General features: G+C 53.7%; 1 pseudogene; it reads right to left on the bottom strand.

Moving 5' to 3' along the window:
• Positions 1–586: 586 nt before the first annotated feature.
• On the bottom strand, positions 587–3405 carry LOC129542843 (unconventional myosin-XIX pseudogene; annotated as a pseudogene).
• Between the last annotated feature and the right edge of the window lie 1327 nt (positions 3406–4732).

The raw sequence follows: 4732 nt of genomic DNA, 5'->3' as shown, positions 1-4732 counted from the left end.
TTTTCCCAGCTGTATAAATGGGAACAATGGCAACTTCTTTGGGTTTTGGTGACCATTAAATGAGGTTATCCAAGTTAAAGTGTGTTTCTTTGGTATATTGCATTGATCATTCTTGATTTATAATCTAGTTGCTTGACATTAAATTAATCAAATATTTAAATAGTAAGGTTTTGTTCCTTTTAAAGGAACTCAAAGCAAAGTTTCCCCCAGCCACAATTTTAAAGCTGATTTCAAGCTGAATTTGCCTCTGCTGTAGTGATGGCCAGCACCGCTGAGTTGGATCTGTGAAGGTAGTGAATGCCTTGACATTTCCTAATCCTGGTTTGGTCACTGCCAGCCCTGAAACCCATCAAGGTGTGGGGGCAGGGGGTGTGTAGACTGCCGCCCCAGGCCACTGGTGCAGCCGCTGTCCTGCCTGCAGGCTGGAGCCATGGCTCCCCGATTGTGCTTGGAGTCGCTGTGGAAGTTGTCTGGCAGCCGTGTGTTGATTACATGTCTCTGGCGAGGCTGTTGGCAGGAAAAGGCCTTGTGGAAGCAAAAGCATAGGGGATGGCCCAGCTGGGTGAGGCTGGGAGGGGAGAAGAGGTCACACGTGGCCCGGCCTGTGTCTTTCCAGGAGGATCTGATTAAAGCCAGTAACACTGCCGGGCGAGGGTCCAGGGCAGGTGTCAAGCTTAGCACAGTGGAGACTTTCTGCAGTGAAACCTGATCAAACCCTGAGGGAGTGCTCAGATGGACGGGACTCCGGCTTATTCTTGGGCCATTTGGACGGCGCAACTCCTGGGGCTGCCCACGTGGCTGGAGGCAGGTGAAGACCACCAGCTTCCTCTGAAAGCCGTGCACACACCGCCGCGTTGGCCAGGGCAAGTCCCAGGGGCCAGAGGCTGGTTATTGAGCCCTGGAGCCTGGTCTGAGCCGGGGGCAGTGGGCTGGAGCTCGGGGAGCAGGGAGCTTGAGATGAGTGTTTTTCTTCCACACCATCCAGTTCTTCATAAGCAAGGAAGGCCATTCTGATCGTCCACTCCCGCCATGCACGCTTGATGACCGTGGCAGCCGCATGCAGCCGCCGGACGTTCTTCCGAGTCAGCCAGGAACGGACGGCTGCCTGGATGAGCACAGCTGCCCACCTCCGCCTGGCCTGCGTGCGGCACCGGTGTCTCCTCCAGCCCCGCTGGATGCGGCGGGCACACTGCTCCAGCACCTGGGCACGGCTGCGCTCCAGGAACTCCAGCGTGGAGTCAGTCATGAACACATTGGTCCTGCTGCAGTGCAGCGGGTCTGGCAGCACACGGAGGATGTCCTGGAGGAGGCCCCGCAGCAAGGCCGGCTCGGTGCACGGAGGCCACTCTGAGCGCCCTCCGTCCGGACACGGGTCATGGGGGCCGGGGGTTGTGGCAGGACAGAGCCTTCTCAGTAACTCCTATGGATCCACGAAGTTCTGCTGAGAGACCCAGATGGGGAAGCCGACGGCCCTGATGTGGATGGTCTCCACGAGGCCACAGGCCTCCAGCTGGCTCAGGACCTCCTCTCGGTGGAATATCTGCGTCTGGGCCTGGCTGTTGGGCTGGATGCAGCGAATGTAGTGGGGTGTGGTGCCATGTAGGACCTGCAGGAGCTGCTCCAGGGAGGCCTTGAACTTGGGACACCACGGTCAACATAGGGGCCCAGTTCTGGCTGGAGGGCTCCTCCTGGGACTTGTCTTTGGGGTCGGCAGGAAACTTGAGCAGGGGGTCCTGGGACTGCTGCAGGAGCCTGGTCAGCTCAGGGGGGACGGGTCCTTGTTCTTCTCCACCAGGCCTGCGGTGCGGTACCGCATGGGCCCCGCATAATGCAGCACAATGAAGCTGGGCTCCGGGCTCAATCTGTCACGGCCCAGGTCGGGGTGAACGGTCAGGGCGCTCTCGATGCGTGTCTGGAGCTGGGCTGCGCTGCTTGGCCGATTAAGGTGGCCCTCTTCGTTTATGAGGGAGCGGAAGCTGACGGGGCTCCCCTCGATGAGATCCAAGCAGGGCTGGTTGTCCTGGTAGCTGACAAACGACCACTCCAAGCCCTCGAATGCATACTACTCCTGCTGGGCCTGGAGATAGTGAGCCACGAAGTGCTGCTGCAGCTTCTCATTGGTGTAGTTGATGCAGAACTGCTCCAGGCTGTTGTTGGGGAATGACTCAAACCCGTACACTTCCAGCAGGCCTGTGAAAGTGGTCCAGGAGTCGGGGTTGGCACAGATGCTGCTGTTGATCACTGAGACCAGCCAGTCAAATAGCCGTGCATAGACCAGTTTGGCCAGACAGTTTCTGCAGGTGTCGCACTTGGCCTGGGAGCAGGGCTTCCAGAACACCTGCTGGCCCCTGCCCGCTGGGATGATTCGAATCTGCAGTGTCTCCAGCAGATCTTCTGGGAGCCCCAGCAGCAAGGCCGACATCCCAACAGAGCACTGAGCATCGTCCACCAGCAGGCAGGGCTGGGCTTCCTTCCCCAAGTCAGCAAACTGGGTGTTGCTGAGGTGCAGCAGTCCAGCCAGGGCCTGAAAGATGTTGTTCTGGGTGGGGGCATTGATGCCCAAATGAAACATGGCTTCCCTGGTTACCTCGAAACAATCCTCTTCCAAGGTCCTCTCTGGGTGGGGCAGCCAGGAGAAGGCGGCTCCCTCGGGGAGGCGCCACTGGACCCTCTCCTCTGCGTGGGCTCCTTTGTAGATCTGGTAGAAGATGTAGAAGTTTGTCTCGCTGGGGGCCTGGCAGGCCACTCGAGTTTTCTCCAGGAGGTAGGTCTGAACTGAAGCTCCCGTCATCTGCTGGGCCCTGTTCAGCTTGAGCTGTATGAACTTCCTGAAGCTGCTGCTGTTGTTGTTCCTCAGTGTTCATGCATTCCCAAGAGCTTCCATGATGGGGTTGGAGTTTAAGATGCGCTGTTTGATCCTCTCAGTAACCTTGTGGCTTTCCCAGGATGTGGGTGAGGCGGCCACGATGGCCTAGAACTTCATCAGGCAGTGGGATATCCATGTCTTTCCAGCACCACTCTCTCCCCTGACAACAATAGACTGGTTGACTGGCTCGATCAGGCTCTTGACATTCCTGTAGGTCTGTTCACCCATAGTGAAGGTGTGGGGCTTCAGTGCCTGGGGCTGAGAAGCAGCGTGGTACTCTCGCATCAGCTCGGCCGAGTAGAGTTGAGGGCCGGGCTTGAAGGGGTTCAGAGCTACCAGCGTGCAGCCAGCCTTGGTGTAGAACGTGTTGGCCGTGTACTGGGCCTGCAGACACCTCAGGACTGTCTCCAACGTCACAGGATTCACCTTGGTGAGGTCATTGAGCTGCTGCAGTGGGGCCTCCCCGCCCAGGAACTCCTGAGGGACTCCCCACCATGGGCTTCAGAGCCTGAACTGTGGCCGTTAACCTGCTGGAGCATCCTGCTTCAGTGTGGTCAGCCAGGATTCTGGATCGTGGGCACGAGAAATGCTATCCACCTGATCACGGGGGCACAGGCTGGGGCATGGATCCTGCGAAGGGCTCAGCTCCCAAGGAATCTCTGAGATGAGCCCAGATAGAAGCGGTTTTCTCCAGGTTCCCCCAGCTCTTGCTCCGTGTCTGCTTCGTGATTACCAGCCAAGAATTTCTGAAAAGGGCGTGACCACCGTCCCATGGCCCGAGGCGCCAAGTGTGCGGCCCCTGTTGGCCGGACTGGAAAGACAGGTGGGCGGAAAATATTCGTTCTTGAGAAGTTTGGGGAGTCATTTGACCAAGGTGGTGATTCTTATTACAGATTTCAGGCCATGAACAATATATCTCCCATCCCCTAGAGCAAACCTACCTCTGCACAGGGTTGAAGTTTAAGGTCACAGTGCTAACTTGCGCAGACACACTTTGAAATGTTACTATTCAGGGTTAAAGCTGATGTCATTTGGAAACCCTATATCTAAAAATGGATTAAAGAAGTGAGTCTTTTGGTAGGAAGTATAAGTTAAAAAGAAAATTTCTAAACCTTCATTTACATGCTGAAATAGGGGAAGATAATTCTCATTACTTATGTTTCAATTATATGTTCTTAATTTGGTATAAAGCAAAATATAGAACTTCATTTTCTTTTGATCAGCAATTGGATGGAGATTGTGCAAATGCAATTAACCAGTGAATAGCAAACTCCATTTTTCTATTTTATTAAAGGTCAAAAGTTATCTAACACTCTTCTATTGAAAGGGAATTAAATAAAAGTTTGACCCTTAGTGAGTTAAAGTTTGGATGAAAGACACAAAATATAAGTTGAATCTGCTGAATGACCTTGGTGAGAAGCAGGCTGGAAACAGGAAGTAGGTGTCCCCACCACAGGTGAGAGGAAGAGGAAATGAGGCAGACAGGCGGTGCAGCACCTGTGCTGCTTATTTTCATAGAATTGAGGCCACATGAAAGGACCTGTTATTCCATCTCCTGGGGAGGGTCAGGGGATTTTGTTTCCTCCAGGTCCCTTGTTAAAGGTGAGGGGAGGGGCTATTGGCCACTATAGAATGATAGATGATAAGCTTTTCTTGTTTACAATCGAACACTGTGATGGAAATGATCCAAACATTCTCCAAGGGATGAGTGAGTAAGCAAAATGTGGTAAACACATACAATGGAATATTAGTCTTAATGAGAAATGAAATTCTTCCACAGGTTAAACTGTGGATGAAACTTAGAAATATTATGCTAAGTGAGACAAAACACACACAACTATGGTTACCAGGAGGTAGGCAGGGGAG

The sequence above is a fragment of the Moschus berezovskii genome, chromosome 19 (assembly GCF_049115385.1).
Source record: "Moschus berezovskii isolate FMDL1 chromosome 19, NW_MosBer_1.0, whole genome shotgun sequence".
Classification (NCBI taxonomy): Eukaryota; Metazoa; Chordata; class Mammalia; order Artiodactyla; family Moschidae; genus Moschus; species Moschus berezovskii.
This window is presented reverse-complemented; position numbering and strand designations above follow the sequence as displayed.